Raw genomic sequence first — 22,585 nt, 5'->3', positions numbered from 1 at the left:
GGAGAAAAAGGCTGACATAGACAGTTAAGGTGGTCATACAAGAGCCGAGCCAAAATCCCTTGTACAATCGAGTCCTTAATCACTTACCAAAGTTTTGACATTGTGAAACAGGTGTGTGAGCCCAGCTGAGGGAAAGGCAGTGCGAACGGTGAATGGGTGAAGCCTGACTGGGGCTTAAGAGAAAGCCTGACTGGTGGCTGGAGTCCTTAACCACTTACCAAAGTTTTGACATTGCGCAAACAAGCATGTGAATCCGGCTGAGGAAAACGCTGTGCGAATAGTGAACTGTATTAAATTGACAAGTGTGTGGAGCCTGACTGGGGGCTGGAAAAAGCTTAAGGAAAGTGAATCCCTCAAAGTGTTGCAACTAAGTGAACTGTGTTAAATAGATAAGTGTGATCCCGGCTGAGGGATGTCCACAGTGAACAGTTGTTTAAAAAGACATTGAGACTCTCAAATACTACAGGTGATGATATTGGGAGTGAAAGGCCGTAGTGTACCTGACTGAGGGAGGCCAACGTTGCAAAAGGATTGGAGCCCGGTTGAGGGGGGATCCACGGGTGAAAGGAAAACACCCAACAGGTAGATTACTGAACTTTTGTTTTGTTGTGTATAGCACATCAGGTCCTCTGAGGCAAGAGACTTTGTGTAAAAGAGACTTGGCCACTGTAGGTCCTGATGATTTGGAAACAAACTGGAAACTCGTGCTGGAGAAGCCCAGGAGTTTGCTGTACTCCAGAGTCCCGCTTGTCCCGTGCTAAAAACGTGGAGAAGGGAGACCCCAGTTATACCATCCTGACATATCGTTTTGTGAACACTTCTTTTCTGGTGAACATTATCCCACACTATTTTTATTGTAACTTAGCGGTAAGGATTGGCTATAGTTTTATTTAGTATAGGCCCTTTTTATTTGACAAGACACCACTAGGACTGCCTTATTATTTGATGGTCGTAGCTTGCTCCCATGTTAGATTTTAGGTTTAGATTAGGCGTCCTTCTCACCCATTTATACAGTTTAATACACACCCTTGAACTGTGATCACGTGTCTGTCTTTACTGTTCCTTACACTATCTATCTATTTGTTGAGCACCAAAGCCCACAGGTGTCCGGGCTCTACATAGACGGGACAGAAACAGGACAAAACAAAAATGGAAGAAAGAGAGACAGAGCCTACCTTAGCGAATAATCTAGTCTACAAATGTTTCCGAAAAACCAAATAGTTTTTTTCTTTTTGCATACAGGCAGGCAACTCATTCCAGGCTTTGCCCATCAAAACGGGTAAAGATCGACCTTTTCCCCTACAGGTTTGTAGACCTCCAATTACTCCTTTAAGTAACTCGGTGTGTTTCCAAATAGACACTTCTGGCCCAATGATAAAATCTTAAACTGAACTCTGGCAGCCACTGGGAGCCAATGGAGTTCTCTATGTGCCCCTGATACTGGATCCCTCAGAGCCGTATTAGAAACTGTTTGGACCGCATCATTTTGAATCTCTTGAAGCTTACCCAGAAAACCCTTACTGGTCCCTCCTAGTAGGGAATTGCAGTAATCAGTCTGGACAAGACTATGGCACAAACTAGTTTTGCAGGCTTTCCCTGGGTAACCAGGGGACAGATCTGTCTCAGAACTCTCAAGTAGTACTTCGAATTTTTAACTACATAGTTGACCTGAGCATCTGTATTGAGCCAGGCCTCAATCACAGTGCCTAAAATTGTAATTTTGTCAACTACGGTAATGCAACCACTGTCAATGCTAAAGCTCATGTACGCTGGGCTCAGTTTTTCTCTGGCCTGCTTGGATCCATATACCATAAGTTCCGTCTTGGATGCATTTAAGCATAGCCAATTTGAAGTCATCCACTCTTTGATGAGCTTGTACATTTTATCTAGGTTCGCCTGGTCAGTTTGTTTCGTAGTTGCCACTCAGCTCCATAGACCGCTGGAAATCATCCACATAATTGGCAAAGAAGAAACCCTGTTTCTCAATTTCATCACAAAGGGGCTTGATGTAGACGTGAAACAAGGATGGCGATAAGCAGGCCTCCTGTGGGACTCTGCAAAGAATTGGGGCAAGATCAGAAGACGCCCCCCCCCCCCAACATACCCTGGAGTTACGACCACAAAGAAATGACTCCATGCTATGGCTACCTCTGAGAATCGTCCTCTGTAAGTCAATGTCATTAGCAGCTGTTTGTGATCTAAAAGATTGAACGCTGCTGATAAATCCAATAATATCAGCAGACTGGAGCCACTCCTTTCCAAGGCAGCTAACCTACGAGTACGTAGGTCAAGAAGGGTACTCTCAGTACCATGGTGTGTACAGAATCCAGATTGCTTCTTATGGAGAAGACTCATGGACTCCAGGTGATGTTGCACCTGGACAGTGGCCATTTTTTTTTATCAATAATTTTCATTAGAAAAAGTGTATTTCTTATAGGCCTAAGATTCATAACATTATTAGGATCCCAACCTGGTTTCTTCAGTAGAGGTGTCACAGCTACGTTCTTGATGGCTGCCGGAACAATCCCCTGTAGAAAGGAATCATTGATGAATCTTCTAAAAAAAAAAAAAAAGGTCCAAACATTTCTCTATTTTCTAAAATAACTTTGGAGGGGAGGAGGTCCCCAGGGCAGCTGGTTGGGTGCATACTTTTCAATAGTGCGATTACTTCACTATTTGAAACTGAGGAAAAGTGGAAGGGCACCTGCAAATCCTGACCTAATTCCTGGTCTAAAACAGTAAGTAGATATAGTTGGGGATATTTATCTATATCTGTGTGAATTCTAAGGTGAGCCATGGACATTTTCTCTCCAAAGGCTTTTTTCGGGGAAATGGTGGGCAAAGATGGTGCCACCAATGCTTTTCAGCCCATTGATAAGGCTGCTTTGCTGCTAAATCGTCCTTGCATAAATCGCCAGCTTCACGGTACCATCAGTTAAACCATCTGTTACTCTGAGCCACACACCTGTAAAACCAAAATATGGTAATTACTGCAAACAAGATATTGATCAACAGACCTGGAGATGAGTATGAACAACAAAGTTTATTTGCGTCAAGCGGACCGAGGTACTTGTACAACAATAGCTGTGCAAAAGCGAGCCATTTACAGAAAGAAAATCCCATCCTTTTATGCACCGCAGTTTACATCAGTTCTGCTGCGAGTGTGATGTCATAGATATCATAGATGGTTTACAGCTCCATGCTACGTATGATATGATATGATAGGTTATTCATAACGCGTTTAATACCCAGAGGTTTCTAAGCGAGGACCCAGGGATCGAACCTGTGGTGCTCCGTATCGTCTTGCTTCCCAGGTGAACTAAAATTCGGCTAAGAGTAAGTATTTGGCCGTATTCCGGCTGAAAATTAGGTATTTGGCTTCGGCAGACTACTTATTGGAATGCTTACTCAAAGCCGAAGTTGCACCCCTACTAATACTTAACCTGTCGGTTTATAAACTACCACATTATGTTCACGCTAAGCGCAAAATACAAATATATGCACAACGGCCTTCAATATTTGAAGTGCTTTTTGTCCTATAGGGAAATAATGTTGTCAAGCTGTGGCAGATACAGCAGTGCAAGGGGGAAACACGGGCATTTCCTCTCAGCCGCGCCTGGCGATGCCCCGTGAACATCAAAAAGGTAATCCTTTATCACTGCCCATTCATACTGATGAAGTCTAAAGCCAGAGACAATGGGGATAAACAGACGAGCGGGGGATGGGTCTTGCACGATTTGATAGCACCATTGTGTTATATTATGCACCATTTCACTTATGCCGTGCATGGAAAGTTAACTGGCTCTGAACTTGCAACGTTGTGCTGCTGTTTACCAGACCCCGCTGTTGGCAAAGAGAAGCCTTACATTTTCCTTTTCAGTAACATGAAAAGAGGGGGGCGGCACCCACAGCCATACACAACACATGAAGGCCTGCCCGTGCGAGTGTTCATTGGAGTACTGTATGGATGGGTAATATATGGCCGCTAAGTGCCGATGCTGCCGCAGAGTAATTGATAGATGGCTTTTTAAAGCGCAGAACAGGGATGGATACGTGTGGCACCCAGGAAAATATTCCACTATATTGAAATCAGCGCAGTTAATGCATTTATGGCTTAGTCGGCAGAGACACCCTCCCTCAAGCCGTGACCTGCTGCCAACCACTTACCAGCATCCTGCCTGCCACGGGACCCCGATGCCTGGGGACTTACGGCCCCTCTCTGGCATTGTTAGGGAGAAAGTGGTGCCACTCTGTCTGGGTACCACAGGGGGTGTGGGAGGGGTTTTAGGCACCCTGGACTGAGTTACCTTGGTAACTCAAGTCGCACTCTTGTGTGACTGGCCCAAGTGGTGAGCCGGCACTTAGCATGTTTGATTGACAGCTAGGCTGAGTGAATGGGGGTATGCTGCATAAAAGCAGGGCTTTGGGGACTGGAACTTCAGAAGTTGCCACAGGACCTGAGAATCCGACGAGGGAGAAGCTGAGCCAACCTACCACGATGACACCACCGGTGGAGCCCTGCGGAACCGACTCACCACTTCCCGACGACGGAGAAGATCTCCCGGCTGGAGAGGCTTCTTCCCCTGACTGGTGGGCACAACCAGTTTTACCTTCTTTCTTCGCACCCCAGACCGGTTGGTGGTCGAACTGCCCGTGCCAAGCACCCCGAAGGCCGGATAGCCACTCGCCACTGAACCGCGAATCAACGGACCGCTCCTTGTACCTGAGAAACTCCACGGCTGGTTTCTTCCCTGGCAGTGCAACGGACTCCTGTCTTCCTCCACGACGAGATCCTCTCTTCCCCCGGACGAAGCACCGACTTGCATCCGCTGCCAGGAAAAAACTGCCCCCGCTGGAGTATTCTCACCACTTAAGGTACCGTGTCCGCCAGGCCTCCCTTTCTAAAGATTGCTACAAGGTAATAATAACCCCTTAACCTTCTGGACTGGGCTGGCCGCCTTGACCCTGTAAATGGTCCTTTTCTTTGGTCCAACTCCTTTTTGAACCGTTAGAAGACTTTTGTGCACTGCAACCGTGTGACCTTGGACACATTTCGTTTGATCCTCTTAAAGTGGATCCGGCCTATTGAACTCTAACTTCACGGTTTTACTTTGCCTTCCTCTCTTGTTATGTTCTTGTAAAAGTGTTGGGATCTGTTTCAACTTATTCTTTGCTTTTCTCTCCCTTTTTAAAAAAACAAACTATTAGAGTGCCATCTACGTTAAGCGTTCACCATTGTCTGAAAATAAGTGGGGCTTTACTTAAGACTTGCCTAATATTCTTTTAAGGGAGTGTATATCTTTTAGTGACCGTGTTTTTGAATTGCTTACTATTAGTGCCTGTGTGTTTTTCTAGATGTGGTTTTAAATAAATATATCTCTTTTACACCAAGCCCTGGTCAGTGTTTACTTGTTCTACTGTGTTCTCTTGACCTATTGTGAATACCCTGTATACTGCCTAACTTTTCTTGAGGGAAGTCTGACTGCTCAGCCACAGCTACCAAGTGAATCTGTGTGGTACAGACTGCTACCAAGTGGGTTTACTGCCAGTAGTCTTAAATCTTTTGCAGTGGTCCCAGAGGGAACTGCACAGGTTTCTGCCTAACATGCATGCCGGAGCTGGCGCGTGGCATGGGGTGCACCTGCAGGCTGGAGATAAGGAGACAGCAGTGAACCGAAGCCTGCTGGGGAGGGTACCTGCACTCTCCTCCTCCCGTCTCAATGGGAGCGAAAGCAACGAGCTCTGTGAGCTTGGCGTGTGCTGCAGCCCCGCTTGATGACAGGCCTGCCTGCTCTGGCAGCACAGGGGGACAGCTGCTCGCCCAGCCTGCTACATCCTTCCGGCCACTCAGCCGGGGAGGCACCTAGAACCTCCCCCCACCCCTCTTGCCCAGGTGGGAGTGGGGCCAACAAGATCTACTGAGGCTAGCACAAATGAGGGGGCCATTGCTCCACAGCTCACCTCTACACAGCTCCCCTGCTGCAAATGTGAAGGACTCGCCCCGGCAGTCTGCTCTACACACCCCGCTGCCACCCCGGACACCACGCAGCGCACCAAGGCCCACATCATCCGCCACCAACAGACTGCAGCCCCCTGGGTTGCCCCTCGTCACATGCTGGCCCCCCCAACACATGGTAACAGGCTACAACCTCGGGGCCCTAGTCACGGGCCTGGGGGCGGTGCGCGCCAGACAGCCCCACTGGACTCGGCGAGACCACCCCAGCAACTCAACACACAGCATTCGTTCCCCCCCCCCCCCACTGGAGGCCCGGCCCGGAGCGCCACAGACCCTGTGCCCCTCCCCAGGCCCCACCAGCACCAGGAGGACCCTCCCAAGCTAACAGACCCTGGACCTCCCAGACCAACTCGGCACCCAACCTTCGCCACTGGAATCCGGCGCGTCTATAGCACCAGGAGCACTATCCCTACACCCCGGTTCGTGACAGGTGCCGCCACAGCCTATGCAGGAAGTAGTCCGGACAAAGTGCTCTCTTCTGGTGATGAACTTGCGGGGGCGGGGGGAGGGGGGCTCACCCAAGTGCCAAGCAACCCACATCCCAGAATGAATGTCCAGGAACCCCAGACCCCCGAAACAAGCAGACATCTCCTCCCTATTCGTGGCAACCATGACGGAGAAACCCAAACGGAGAGAGTGCCCCGAAGAACCTAACTCGGGGGCCCAAGTGGAAGCCAGCCTTGACCAATCAGCGCGGGGGGGGTAACAAAAGGGGATCTTCAAGACCTCCTTGCGGCAATCACCAAATTAACCACAGAGGAACTGAAAGGCAAGATCTCCACCTTGGATAAGCGGGTGGGAGAAATCGAGTCAAGAACGGAAGAAATGGAAACCATCCTATTCGAGCAGAATTTTTAAATCGGCGAGAGTGCGGACTGAATTGCGGCAATTGAGGCCAGGTGCGAGGCCCTAGAGCTGAAACGGGAGGATGCCGAGAACAGATCCAGGCGCAACAACATCCGCCTGAGGGGAATCCCCCCTCCCCCCATAATTTCTGACGCAGAGCTGGGGGCCTATGTCAACAACCTCCTGTGCTTCATTGTAACCCTCCCAGATGGGGCCCCCCTGGAGCTCGACAGAGTACACCGGACCAGGGCTAGACAAAGCAACGCCTCCCCTCCAGACGTCCTAGTGATGGTGCACTTCTTCAAGATCAAAGAAGAGATCATGCGCGAGGCTAAGCTCCCCTCGGGTACTCTTCCGGGATGCAGTAATCTCCCTATACCAAGATCTAGCCGAAGTCACCTTGGCAAAGAGGAAAGCCCTGAAACCACTGACCGGCTGGCTCTGCGCGAGGAAGATTGCATACCGCTGGGAATTCCCCAGCGCCCTATCTTTCGCATGGGAAGGCAAAACCCGCCACATCCTCGCTCCCAGAGAAGCAGCAAGCTTCATGAACCCAGAGGAGGTGCTAAACAAGGTCAACAGAACCGCCTGGACCCCAGAGTGGAGACCCCGGAAGCCCCTGAAGTCCTGGACCCGAGTCGAGGGACGGCGCAGACTGCGCGCCACCCCGCCAAAAGCAAGAGAAATGACAACGGTTGAGCCAGCGGACTACCCCTCAAGACCTGGCAATCCACCAGCCCTTGACCTCCGGCAGCCCCGGCTCCTGCACCAAGAAGAGACCACGCACAAGAACCTAGCAGTCCACAATCCAGACGCCCCCCCTCCCCCCGGGGGCTTGCCCGACATGAACAGCTTAACTCCTCGAATCCCCTATGTCACAGGAGGCCCCTGGGCCACCCGCTGAGGTCCGGCAGCCTACCGGAGTGGTACTCCCTGGGGTGCCCCGTGCGGCATCCTTTCAGTTTCACCGGCTGCATAAGTGGCACCGTTGCCTCCAATTGACTTGGCGCGTTGGACCGGTCGCCTGCCCCGTTGGCTTAAGGCTGACCCGGAAGTACGTTCACTGGGGAGGGGGGTCTTTGCAGAAGGAAAGCCCAAAAAGGTCAGCGGGAACTTGACGCAACACGTATCCACAGAGGCCACAGATGGGGACCCCGGAGCAGATTCTTACGTGACGACCTGGAACGTCTGGTGCCTGAACGCACCCAGGAAGTTGGAAACTGGTGGAGCAAAATCTAGCTCGGCTTGGCTCGGATATCGTCTTCCTCCAAGAAACGCATCGCTTAAAGCCAGACAAGAAGCGCATTAACTTCTGAAGCTATCCAAGACGCTTCGTTGCCTCGGCGAAGCAAAAGAAAGTGGGGTTGCTATCCTTATCAGCAGCAATCTGCCCCTAATCCAGGTCACCACCAAAAATGATCGGGGGGCAGATACCTGCTGCTCAGAGGCCTGCTGCCTACAGCCCCAACAAGGACCAAGGCCCCTTCCTCTGTAAACTCCTGCCAATCATAGCCGCCTTTGCCAAAGGCCAGCTGCTAATCGGGGGGGGGGGGGACTTCAACATGCCACCAGACCCTAACTCGGACAAAACTCTCCCGCCGTCGGGAGAGGACTTCATTAACACCCTAGCCTTGGCCGAATTCCTAAGGGAAACAGAGACCTTAGACATCTGGAGATTCCTCAATCAAGGAGCAAGAGACTACACACGTTTCTCGCATGTATACAAGGGATACTCAAGGTTTGACCTGATACTAGCCTCTAGCCCTTTGGCACCCTTTGTGGAAGGAATCGACATAGGACACATCATGATCTCAGACCACGCGCCATTGACTCTGAACCTACGAACTCAAGGACTCCCGAAGCCCCACCAAAGGCCCCGGAAACTCCAAGACCAATTCCTCTCAGACACCGCCATTAATACCGAACTAGCGGAAACACTTGTGAACTACTTCAAGGAGAACGCCACCCCGGACGTCGCCTGGGCAACCACCTGGGACGCAGAGAAGCCAGTGATCCGGGGGTTGCCATGAATGCCACAGCAAGGCTCTGCCGACTTAACCAGCTACACCAAACCAACCTGGAGAGGAAAGTAGTAGAGCTGGAAAGCAGCTTCAAAAAGCGCCTGGCCAAGGCTACCGGCCGAGACCTCAAACGAGCAAAGGCAGAACTGGAAATGCACAAGGCACACCGGGCGGCCAGAGCCCTGACGTACACCAAACAATTTTACTATCTCAACAGCAAAAAGGCGAACCGCCTCCTAGTGCACAAGCTGAAGAAAATACAAGAGAGGAACTACGTCCAGTGTCTGTCTGACCACTCCGGTACCCTGCGCTATTTGGAGGCAGAGAAGCTTGACCTTATGATGCAGAATCATGAATGCATAATGACAGGGCCGCCCCAGCCCGGGCCAGTTTTCTGCTGCCATTCAGAAGCCCCCACTACACCCGGCACTCGGAGCTCTGGAACAGCCAGTCACGACGGAGGAAGTATCTGACACGATCCGCACTCTGAAAAACACATCCCCTGGGCCAGACGGACTTGGAACAAGATTTTATAAGAAGTTTGCCCATATTCTGGCACCGCAGCTGGTCGTCCTGTTTAACTCCTTTCTAACATTGGGGGCAACCACACCATCCATGGAAGAGTCCTCCACGATACTCATCCTGAAGCCGGGCAAAGACTGCACACAATGTGCGTCATACAGACCCATCACGCTGCTGAACAATGATGCCAAACTGTTTGCCAAAATCTTGGCCAACAGACTAGCCCCATCCTCCCAGACATCATTCTTCCGGATCAAATGGGGTTTTCATCCCGGGCCGCAACGCGCAGGACAACATTAGAAGAACCATTGAGTCAACGAACAGAATGGGCACCCCCCCCTGGTGGTCCTCTCGTTGGACGCACACAAAGCGTTTGATATGCTGGATTGGGGCTACATAGAAGAAACCCTTCGCCACTATGGGTTCGGCCAGAACTTTAGGAAATGGGACCTCACCAATTACCAGCATCCGACCACCCACCTGAGACTGAACGGAGCCAGGAAAACCAGTATTGCCAGAGGGACCAGGCAAGGTGTCCCTTCTCCCCGCTTATCTTCGCTTTCTCCATGGAACCACTTGCCAGCAGGATCCGGAGCAACCTGACAATCCAGGGCTTGGAACTTAAGGGAGAATCCTATAAAACAGCTCTCTACAAGGACGATATACTACTCACACTCACTCAAGCAGAGGGGTCCATGCAGGCTCTAAGGGAAGAGCTGGAGGAATTCAGAATTCAGAGAAGCCTCTGGGTTCACGATAAACATCGGCAATTCCACAGCTATGGGAGTCAATATGCCGGACCCCCTTGTGGAGCGATTGCAAGCCTCCTTTCCGATACCGTGGGCTAAAGCACAGATAAGCTACCTGGGGGTGCAGATCCCATCTAATCCGGAAAACATATACAGAACAAATTTCCCACAACTAACTAGAGAACTCAGAGATGACCTGGGACGCTGGCGCAAGCAGGAAATCTCCTGGTACGGGCGCATCACGGCGCTGAAAATGAACCTGCTGCTGAGACTGCTCTACTTCTGCCTCACGCTCCCCACAACCGTCCCCAAGAAAGCCATGCAAAAACTGCAAAGAGATATTCTGAAATATGTCTGGGAGGGCAAGAAACTGTGAATCCCGAGACACATCATGCTCTACAGGCCTGCCATCGGTGGCCTGGGGGTCCCAGACGTGGCCAGATACTGCCTCGCGGCCCAGCTTTCCCACACCTTTGCTTGGAAAACCACCACCAATCGGGCCAGATGGCTGAAGCTGGAAGAGGACTGGAACACCACCCCGATCGAAGCCCTCCCCCCCCCCCCCCCATTAAAGAACGCAATGCCACTACCGGCAACGTGGAACACGGTGTAGAATTGGAAGAAAGCGGCTCACCTCTGGAAATGCAGGAGCCCGACGGGCCCGCTCACCCAAATCTGGGGCAACCCTGACTTCTCCCCGGGCCTTGTCCCGAACACTTTTGACAGATGGCAGGAGGGCGGCCTGAGAACCATGGCGGATTTCTTCGAGAACGGAAACCCGCTAAACTTCGAGGAATGCAAGGCCAAATTCTTGATCCCCGAGACGGAAAGATTCCATTACGCCCAGCTCAGGCACTGGCTATCCAGCGGAGCGACTAAGAAACTAAGCGGCAGAGATCTAACAGCCCTAGAGCGGACACTCGCGTCGAAAACCCACCCCCCCTCCAAAGGGAACATTTCAATTTTATACAAACTGCTCGACAAGCCGGACCCGCCCAAAAAAAGAACCGTACCTGCTCAACTGGGAAAAAGACATTGGTAGAACCATCGAGCCGGAGGAATGGAGTCAGATCTGGTCCCAGGCCCACAAGAGCTCTAGATGCACGACAAATAGAGAGGGCGCCTACAAGGTGTGTTACAGATGGTACCGTACCCCAGAGGCTATGAACAAATTCAACCCGGCCATACCCCCACAATGCTGGAGGGGCTGCCCTGACCGTGGCACGCTGCTCCACCTGCTCTGGACTTGCCTGAAGTCCATGCGGTTCTGGAGGGAGGTCCTGGATCAAATCAAAGGGATAACAGGCCTCACAATCCCCTGGGACCTAGGAATTGTCCTCCTGGGAGCTACGGGCGAGGGCCAGTTCCCGCTAACAGGCCGCATAGCGGACTTATGCAACCAACTCTTGACGGCAGCAAAGATCTCCCTGGCCAGACACTGGAAGAACCCCGAGGGCCCAGCCATACAAATGTGGTGGTCCAAATGTTGGGAAACCATGGCGGCAGAAAAAGTCACGGCCATAAGATTTGGCAATACCTCCAGATTCGAACACATCTGGTCCCCCTTCCTGGATTACACAGGGAAATATCCAGGCCTGACGAGAGAGAGCCCCCCAACCTTCGCTGGATGGGGGGCAGGCCTAAAACACACACACACACACACACGCCGAGGAAGGCAGAACAGGACACAACTCGGCAAACGGTTGCAGGCCTGGCCCAACCTCCTCCTGCGCCCGAGACCCGGGGAAGTCTGCACCGCGTCAGTCCCGCACCCGCGCTAGTGGAACGCTGCACCCTTTAACCCGTAAATCTAAGACAATTAGCTCCCCCCCTACACCCTGCTATTGACATTTTCCTCCTCTGACTCGCCCCCCCCCCTTGCCCCCACACCCCTCCAGAACCCCAAAGACTCACCCATCGTTGGGCTTCCATGTTTTCCGTTCATGTTTTCTGCTCTTTCTTTGTTGTAATATCTTATTCGCATGCCTACTGTGAAAGACTTCTCTGTCGATGCACTGTTAAGCTTGCATACATAAATACCAATAAAAACATTTCTGATGTTTGTTAATCTGCTTAGAATCACATGCTGTGCATAGTCCAACATCCAGTGGTCACTGCGGAGTATTGCATTTTGTTTTTCGTAGTCGAAAAGGGGACGTCGACAAGGCGTGTCTGTAACACTATCCCTATAGTGACATGCGGTGTATCCCCAATCCCTCACGCGTCGAGGTCCCTCAGATTGTTTTTTTCCGCCCAGATATTGGTCGCCTTTACGCGGAGCTCCTCGAGACATTGCAAATTCATTTACTCGACCTTTGGTCGTTATTTATTAATATCTATTCCATAGATCCTCCCTCGACGTAGCTGCGAAGCTGTTTCTCCGCCGAGTAAGAACTTCGACGGCGGGGACGAGACGGAGGAGATCCTTCGGCGCTGCCAAACACGTGGCCTGTCTTGGGACATTTCTTCTTTCTCTCTGAGAATGCCTTTCCTTTTCCCCTCGGGGTTATCACAGTGAAAGATTTCCTCAGCTATGGAGAGGACACCCTTTAGGTTTTGCTCGCTTTGCAAGGGCAAGTTCACCTGGAAAGACCAGCATAAACGGTGTAACCGTTGCTTGCCCCTCGACCACAAGGAAGACGGCTGCGCGGCTTGTCAGCTTCTTAAGCCTAAGACTTTAAAAGACCGCAGGGTCAAAAGGTGGGGGGCCTAGGCCATGTCGAGGTCCGATTCCTCACCCGCCGTCGCAGAAAGTGACGAGGAATGTGATAACCCGATATCCGTTTCGGAAGACGTAGACCTCTCTAAGGAGCGCTCGCGCTCCTCGTCGTCTGTCCCCGGCCCCGACAAGCTCGGCTCACGCCCTGCTTATGGGGATGAACACCCCGGCGACACTGACGCACACAAAAAACACTCCCATAAACACATAACCCACGGCTCTTCTTCGTTGAAGACGAAGAAACCATCAGCGCCAACGGAGACGCAGGGTCCACCGGCGTCCTCCTCAGACCGTAAGAGTCTTAAGCCCCCCTCGCAACCACAGGCGCGACCAGCGACTGGGCTTCCCCCAGATAAGGGCACTACCCCCAAACCGCCAGACGAAGCGCTCTGTCAGAGAGCGCCCGTCGCCGTTGAACACTCGACGCCCGTAACGTCAATACCAGAGCCCTCCACAGACAGATTAGTCGTCGAGAGCCTGTGGAGGATCGTTTCCGCCGATAGCCAGAGGCGGACGGCGAAAGATACGCCAAATACCGTTCAGAAGGCAGAGAAACGCCGAAAAGGCCGGAAGGAAGGCAGGAACTGCCCCCTTCATCTAAAGGGACTCCTAGCCTTCCAGAAGGCTTTTCAGACCGCGACAGAAACCTTTCTTCGACGTTATGGGAGAGGTCGAAGCGTTTTCAGGCCAAAAACCCTATTTCCCCCCCACCCCCCAGACCGCTCGTGAGACCCTGGAGAGACTCCAGTTCTGTATGGTGAAGATGGAGAGATTTATGGAGACTCAAAACCTACCACCACCCAAAAGGGCAAGAGGGGGACCTCCGGACTAAATTCCCTAGGCTGTTTAATCCCTCCCAAGTGGATGTAGATGTATATGACCTCACTGAAGAGGACCCCCACTTTCAGGAGGAGGACGAATTTTTAGGCAACGAAGAGGAACAAAACCTAGAGGAGGAGGGTTTTGAAGATAATCCAGATATAGGTGGGGGGGGCTTCGAAGAAGAGCCAGAGGCAGGTGCTTCACAGCCCTGGCAGTCCCCATCAGCGTTTTCGGACCCTGATGCACTAAACCTGTCCCTTCCCGAGGACTCGCCTAATAGAAACACGTCACCTATAGACGATCAACCTACATTTAATGCACTACTACGCAAGGCAGCAGCGCATTTCGAAGTAGACGCTGGGGAGATTTCTCCTGACATTGATTTTGTGGAGAAGGTAATCAAGGAAAAAAACCCCTGTCAGCCAAACCATTCCCCTCCTCGCCTCAGTAAGGCGACGAATTATCCCATCACTATCTACACCCGCGTTGGTCAGAGGGGTCAACCCGAGGATAGAAAAACTATTCAGTACCTCTCCTTCAGACCCGTTGTACGTCAGGGGACACTCTGTACCAGGCTCCCTAGTGGTGACAAATACAAGGAAAAGAGCAGGGGTCCCGCTGTCTACCAGCGAAGCACCACCAGATAAAGAGGGTAAAAAATGGTATGCCCTAGGGAAGAGGATCACAGCCTCCGCTGCTTTTTCCGTAAGGATTGCAAACAACTCCTTGCTAGCAAGTTACGCAGATGCACAATGGAGCAAGCTACGTAAGGACGCCGAGGAGGTACCACAACCCCTACGTACACGGCTTCTGGCCACGATTACTGAAGGGACCCTAGTCAACCAAAGCATCGTGAAAAACACTCTGGATGCTGCACTCTGGATGAGGCCGTTCCCTAGTCCAAGGAATACTCCTCAAACGCCATGTCTGGCTGCGTAATTCGGGGTTTAAACCTGAAACACAAGCATCTGTAATCAACAAGCCTATAGAAGATGCCAACCTCTTTGGAAAGGCGGTTGATGAGGCACTAGAAACGGCAAAGAAAGAGTTTGACACCATCAAAACCCTAGACCAGATTTCTAGGCCTCCTAACAAACGTGGCTATGGCAATAGGCGCTTTTTCCGAGGCCAACGCCAGCAGCAAAATCAGCAGCAGCAATGCTCTGCAAACAACTGGTCCTCTAACCAAGGCACCAGTGGGCAATACAACCAGAGAGGACAACGCCGTGGCAAAGGGAAAGGTCGGGGTTCCACCCCTAGATGTTCCCAAGCCACCAACACCAAATGACTCGCAGATTCGGGTCCACTCCCATGCATCGCCGGTCGGGGGCCGGTTAACATGCTTTCTTCCAGCATTGGAGGGAATAACTTCAGACCGCTGGGTACTATCAACCATAGCCCGCGGCTACTGTATAGAATTCAACAGTTCCCCAACGTACAGACCAAGGGGACGACGCATTACACCAGAACACCTCGCCATCTTTCTGCAAGAAGTGGACCAGCTACTGGAAAAAGGAGCTATAGAGGTCGTGCCTCTATCTCAGGTAACGGAAAGTATTTATTCAGTGTACTTCCTTGTACCCAAAAAGGACTTAACCATGCGCCCTGTATTAGATCTGCGCCCAGCGAACAAATTTGTCAAACCTCAAAAGTTTCGTATGGTGACCTTACAGGAAGTGATCCCCCTGCTATCACAAGGAGATTACATGACAACACTGGACATGAAAGATGCGTACTTTCATATTTTAATGTTGCCAGCGCACAGAAAATACCTCAGGTTCATGATAGAGGGCAAACACTACCAGTTCAGAGTGCTACCCTTCGGGATAGCATCAGCACCGAGGGTATTCACGAAAGTACTGGCAGTGGCAGCGGCCCACCTGCGCAGGTTGTCCATCCCAGTATACCCTTACCTCGACGATTGGCTCATAACCGGGGATTCTTACGAAACATGCTTCTCAAATACCCAAAAGACTGTAGACCTTTTGTTCCAACTGGGCTTCTCCATCAACGAGAAGAAGTCCAGCCTAGACCCCAGCCAAGTCAAACAATTCCTAGGGGCTCTAATTCGAACAAAGGACGGCCTCGCCTTCCTCTCCAACGAGAGGGTCCAAAACATGCTGTTTCAGATCCCTCAATATGTGGCAGGTCGAGAGGTGACGGTAGGCAAAGCAATGCGCTTGCTAGGAATGATGGCGTCATGTATTTATTTGGTACCCCACGCGCGCATGCGCCCAATGCAAGAGTGGCTCAACTGCCGGTGGTGTCAGGCCAGCGGACAATGGGACGATCTAGTGGTGGTCTCGCAGGCCTTGGTTCTCTCGCTACGGTGGTGGTCGAAGGAAAACCTGGTAATAGGAAAACCATTCGCCACCCCCGCAGTGGAAGCCACTCTAACCACAGACGCATCCCTCACAGGATGGGGGGGGCTCACCTATCCCATCAGACTGCTCACAGAGTTTGCATAGCATCCAAGCACATAAACTTACTGGAGCTACTGGCTGTGTTCAAGGCACTAAAAGCCTTCCAGGCACACCTACAAGGGAAGACAGTGATGGTCCTCACGGACAGCACCACAGCCATGTACTACCTCAACAAGCAAGGGGGCACTCACTCTCCAGGACTGTCCAAGCTGTCCCAGAACATCTGGAAGTGGGCTCTCAGACACAACATGTTCCTACTGTCACAACATGTACCAGGGGAACTCAATCTGCTAGCAGACGAACTCAGCAGAGACTTCCCTCTGCCCTCCGAGTACGAATGGCGGTTACACGAAGACTTCGTCTTTGAAGTTTTCACACAATGGGGATTCCCAGAAATAGACCTGTTCGCAACTCTGGAGAACTCACAATGCCAAGATTACGCCTCCAGGTACCCCCAGAACCAATCCAAGGGGAACGGTCTATCGATTCCATGGTCCGGGAAATTTGTTTACGCTTTTCACCCCCGACTTCCCTTCTCAACAAGATTGTGCACAAGATGCGCCAGGAACAAGTTACCATGATACTAGTGGCCCCTATGTGGGCCCGGCAGCCATGGTTCGCTCACTTGATGGAGATGTCTCTATCTCCTCCAGTGAAACTTCCCTGCCCGTACAACATGATGTCACAGGACAAGGGCAGGGCACTGCATCCATGCCCTCAGACCATGAACTTAGCAGCGTGGCTCCTGAGATCATAGAATTTGGACATTTACAACTCCTGCAGAGATGCATGGACATCCTCAGGGAGGCTAGAAAGCCTAACACTCGTCACTGTTATTCTAGCAAATGGAAGAGATTTGTCATCTGGTGTAGAGGAACAAACATCAACCCTGTTGACTGCTCTCCCACACAAATTGTTCTGTACCTGACCCATTTACTGGGCTCAGGTCTAGTATTCAATTCTATTAAAGTCCAGCTAGCAGCACTTTCTGCATACACCACTTCCCAACTTAAAGTGTTATGGTGGAAAGTCCCAGTTATTAAAGCCTTTATGGAGGGGGTAAAGAGAATACACCCTCCGATAGCAAACCCAGCTCCCGGCTGGGACCTAAATGTGGTACTTACCAGGCTCATGGGCTCACCCTTTGAACCCATGCACAAGGCAACTCTTAAAGATCTCACTCTTAAGACCGCCTTCTTAATAACTATCACCTCCATTAGGAGAGTAAGTGAACTACAGGCTCTTTCTGTTCTAGACCCCTTGTAACGGTTCACAAAGATAAGGTGGTTCTACGCACACACCCAAGGTTTGCACCGAAATTCATCTCGAAATTCCATGTCAACCAGTCAATAGAACTACCAACGTTCTTTCAAAACCCTTCACATTTGGGAGAAAAAAGCCTGCACACACTTGATGTGCGCAGAGCTGTCATGTTTTATATGGAAAGAACTAGACCACTGAGAAAGACTAACCAGTTATTTGTCTCGGTGGCAGCAGGAAGAGAAGCAGATGCAGTCTCAAAGTCCGCTATATCTAAATGGATTGTTCAATGCATCACTCTGTTTCACTCTTGCTAAGAGAGAACTACCCTTCAAGCCAAGAGCACACTCTACTCGAGGCACTGGGGCATTCATAGCATTCATTGCAAATGTTCCCCTTGAGTCCATTTGCAAAGCGGCAACCTGGAGTTCTGTACACACCTTTACAAAACACTACTGTCTAGATGCCCACTCTAGATCTGATTCCCAGGTGGGACAAGCAGTATTAAGACATCTTTTCTCTACTGTTCCTTCTCACAACCCACCTCCAGCTCCGGGTAGTGCTCGCTAGTCTATGCACAGCATGTGATTCTAAGCAGATTAACAAACATCAGAAGACAATGCATTACTTACCGTAAAAGCATTTCTGATGGTTGTATCTGCTTAGATTCACATGCGCCCACCCTTCCTCCCCGCTCGGATGGAAGGAACATGGACATCTTTTTATATCTCTTTTCTGTACTCGCTCATGTCTAGAAGGCTCCCTCAGGGCAGAAAAAATACAAACAGAGGGACCTCGACGCGCGAGGGATTGTGGGTACACCGCACGTCACTATAGGGATAGTGTTACAGACACGCCTTGTCGACGTCCCCTTTTCGACTACGAAAAACAAAATGCAAAACTCTGCAGTGATCACTGGATGTCGGACTATGCACAGCATGTGAATCTAAGCAGTACAACCATCAGAAATGCTTTTACGGTAAGTAATGCATTGTCATTTGGAAAAGAAAAAAAAAACATCCAATGGGTTTCAGTTATAACCCGGTTTTCAACAACCATAAACTAATGAAAAGATAAATGGGTTTATATTCTTCTGCGCACTTCAGCTGCAGACACGTGCGCACATGGAGCAAAGGAGTGGGCAACATATCAAAACTAGTAGCATGGGCTTTGTTGTGCATTGTTCATTTCCTCACTTGCTCTAGTTGTAATATGCTTCATGATACGTTTCAGCCTGCAATAACGTTATAAAATCCTATAAATAATGTACTTCTTGCAGGTGAGTTGAAACCTCACTACTGACCTGTCCTGAGAAAATGAACCTGCTGCTGCTCTGTACTTGGTTATTACGCTTCTGTTGTGACATCACAATGCCTGATGCTTTGAGCTAGCAAAGGGCAGAATTCTGGCTGTCACAGCCAACAACTGATAAGGAACTGTTTATGGTAGCGTGTTTATTTTGTTTTGCGCACAACTGGAGTTTAATGCATGAGAGCAATAATTTGTTATTTGAAAGCACAAAAACGGTTTTAGATGCATTTTATTAAGCTCATTATAAGTTATTCCATCTCCTGTAGTCCCTGGAACTGACCTTAACTACTGTTAAACATGTCCTACACTGAAGTCCTGTAAAAACAAGCATTGCCAACGCCAACAGTTTTGGCTTGTTATGCATATCTTGACACATTTCCAGTAGTAATCTACTAATCGGTAACTATTCAGCTATGGCCAAATACTTTGAACTATTCGGTATTCAGACAAATAGTACATTTACTATTCGGTACACCCCTAGTGAAAACATACATTTTCATCAGTGATTTCATGCCTGTACATTCTAACTTGCCGACCTTACAAGACAACAGACTGTTCTCACCGGAAGGAAACATTCCTATCAACATTATCTTTAGTTTTCATGACCCAGGGTTACTGTGTAGCAGCATGTGTTTACAGTTTTTTTTAGGATAACCCTTTCCTGGTAAAAACAGAACAGAACCTCGCCTGTGTCATAAACAATCCTTTTTATTTGTAGGTGCATTTGTGAGACCCACTCAATTAAGCGCTGCAGATGAGAATATTTGATCACGCTTGGTCCGGCTTGTGCAAGATCCAAGGCCGTAATAACAATGAGCTAATTTCTTTGCAACAACCTTCTCAGCACTCTTGTTGCGGCGATTCCATGCGGCTCCAAATAGGAGATTTTGCAAGATGGTGTGAGTGCATGAAACAAAATGGGGAAGCTTAAGGCTCACCTATTAATAAATGCGTTTTCACACCGAAGATGCAATTTTCATCTATGACGCCTCAAAAGCATGTAGCTTATCGACATCTTCCCTCGTCAACAACTACAGCATAGCCCTTCAAACCCGTTTCATTGACAACTACCACGCGGATGACAAAAGTCCCGTCAACTACCACATCTTCGATGGTGGCCTGGTCGACGATTACCACTAAACCTCTGGTGCCATCCACTCCGTCGATTATGTTAGCCAGTCCACGACCAGTTCCTCCAGTGCTCGCATCCACTAAGAAACCCAAAGAGCCGATCTTATCTCTTCAGGCCTAGGTTTCCCCTGACCATCAGATGTGCCTCCCAAGAACATTTTTGGCCATGTGAGTGATATGGGGTTTTGAGGGCCTGGAATGATTTGACAAAACCTTTGCCTCCTGCTAAACCACCTCATGCAGCACGGTCACCTGAACAGCCTGGTCCACCGTGGCCGGAGGCTCATTACCTCTCCATGGACATCCTGTCCATGCTACAAACTCTAGTGTCGGAGCTGCAAACACAAGTTCCCCCGTCGCTATTAAAACAGCCTTGCGCTAGCAACACTTCCTCCAGAGCTGTTGTGAGACTCTGAATATCATGCAGATCCTCCTCTGGACACCTGTTAGGCAGAAACCTGTGCAGTTCCCTTTGGGAACACTGCAAAATATTTAGGACTACAGGTGTTAGCAGTAAACCCACTTGGTAGCAGTCTGTACCACCCAGATTTACCTGGTAGCTGTGGCTGAGCAGTCAGACTTCCCTCAAGAAGAGTTAGGCAGTATGCAAAGTATACACAACAGGCACTCAGACACAATAGCACAAGCAAACACTGACCAGAGCTTTGGTATCAAGGTATATAATTATTTATTTAAAAACATACTGATTGAACCACTCCAGCACTCTTATTGTAAAACACTCTAAACACCGTCACTATTATAAGATATACAACCCTTATTCCTTATCAGATAAGTCTTAGTTAACACCACTTATTTCCAGACAGAGGCGAGCGCTTAACTATAGATGGCACTCCAATAAGTTCATGAAGAAGGGAGGGAAAAAGACAGAATATGGGAAGATCAACCACTTAGGAACACTTTTAGCAAGGCAGAAGAGCAAAAGTCACTTGTGAGCCAAAGTCCATAGGCTGGGCCTACTCTTAGAGAGAGCAGAGCACAAATGCGCCCAAGATCACACAGTTACACTAGGCTTTGAAAGTCTTGCAGAGAGTTCGAAAAGAGTTTAGAGAGGCTCAGAAAAGTTTAGCCAGGGTGTCCCAGGCTAACCCAGGTTCGAAAGCCGGGGGCTAAATCTACCCCGTACAGTCGGTGGCAAGGGAAGCCAGGCAGAACACTGTACCTTAAGTAGGAAGGATCCTCCAGCGGTGGCAGTTTTTCCTGGCAGTGGGTGCAAGTCTCGGCGTCGTCCAGGGGAAGAGAAGATCTCGACTTGGAGGAAAGATGAAGGTCGTTGCGCTGCCAGGGAAGAAACCAGCCGCAGAGTTTTCCGGTTAAAGGTATTACCCTTTATTTCGCGGTCGTGGTAAAACGTGGTATTCCGGTTGTCGGGGCAAGGCGGCCACGAGATGCGTCGGGAATGCGAAAAGACAGTGAAACTGGTTATCCCCACCAGTCAAAGGAAGAAGACTCTCCGGCGGGAGATCTCCTCTGTCGTTGGGAAAAGTGGTGAGACGGTCCAGCAGGGCTGTACCGGTGGTGTCGTCGTGGCAGGTCAGCTCAGCTTCTACCTCGTCGGATTCTTAGGTCCTGTGGTGACTTCTGAAGTTCCAGTCCCCAAAGCCCTGCTTTTATGCAGAAAACCCCCATTCACTCAGCCTAGCTGTCAATCACTTGGGCCAATCAGGACGGAGTGCGACTTGAGTTGCCTAGGCAACTCAGTCCAGGGTGCCTAAATCCCCCTCCACCCCTTCTAAGTACCCCAGACAGAGTGGCACCACTTTGGAGGGCTTCTGTGGAGAAGCCCGCCAAAAAAGTGGAACAAAGGGCTCGACTTGGGTTGGAGTCACAGAAGAGAACACAAATGCCATTTTAGAACCGAGTTTTGGCAAATGCCAACCGGAGAATTAATAATAATTAAATAAACCGGCGGTATGTTCGAGGCTATCGTAATTAAATAAATAAAGATAGTAGCCTCGAACAATGGGAAAATCCCATAGAGAAATATTCGCGGTTGAATATAAAAAGTAGTATCCATTGCCACCAGCCAAAACTCGATCAGGGGGGACGGAGACGTGCCCCCTCGACTAACAGACCCCGGGGCAATCGAATTGCCCCAGCCAGTACGTCCACAATATGATGGTTTGTACTGGTTCTGTTCAGAAGTGAAGACTAGTAAAGTCAATGGCGACTTTACATGCCCTGGAGACAGTAGTCAGTCCCAGGGTATGGAGTCTATACTGGGGGGGGTCACTATGACACCCCTGTGTTACTGCACTGAGGGTGCTGTGTAACACACATCACAAAAACACGTGAAGGCCTATGGAGTAAAAGACCCATTAGCCCATTAAACACATCTAGAGTCAAAGGAATACACTCAAATCATGTCCAAGAGTGAGGGTAAAAGAGTCTCACTCTTGGCAGGAGGAAAAAAATAAACCCCAAAAATCCAGCAAAGCTGCTGGGGGACTCAATAGGTTAGGAAATTCAGCCTAAACAGAGAATTCTTCCTAACAACACCACCCCCACTAACTCCTCGTCTTTGGATGAGTTTGAATTGGTGCCCACAGGTGGTGAAACAGAGGCGCTCCCTGTCTGGGACTTTCCTCCCGATGAGGTTTGGACTGTGGGAATTGAGATAATACCCTGAGGCACAGAAAATACAGTGAGTACTTATTTTTATATATGGAACCTATGGCAGTCCCTCTCTCGGCTACCCACAAACTTCCTCCATAACCCAGCCACCCGTAGCCGCAGGTTATTTCTAC

General features: G+C 50.0%; 1 protein-coding gene across 1 annotated transcript in view; it reads left to right on the top strand.

Annotated features, from left to right (window-relative positions):
* The window catches only part of KRIT1 (KRIT1 ankyrin repeat containing), a 1,383,280-nt gene that overhangs the window by 35,662 nt on the left and 1,325,033 nt on the right, over window positions 1-22,585 (top strand). The window lies entirely within an intron of this gene.

Source organism: Ambystoma mexicanum, chromosome 2q (assembly GCF_040938575.1).
Source record: "Ambystoma mexicanum isolate Mex_15411 chromosome 2q, UKY_AmexF1_1, whole genome shotgun sequence".
In the NCBI taxonomy this organism is placed as follows: Eukaryota; Metazoa; Chordata; class Amphibia; order Caudata; family Ambystomatidae; genus Ambystoma; species Ambystoma mexicanum.
This window is presented reverse-complemented; position numbering and strand designations above follow the sequence as displayed.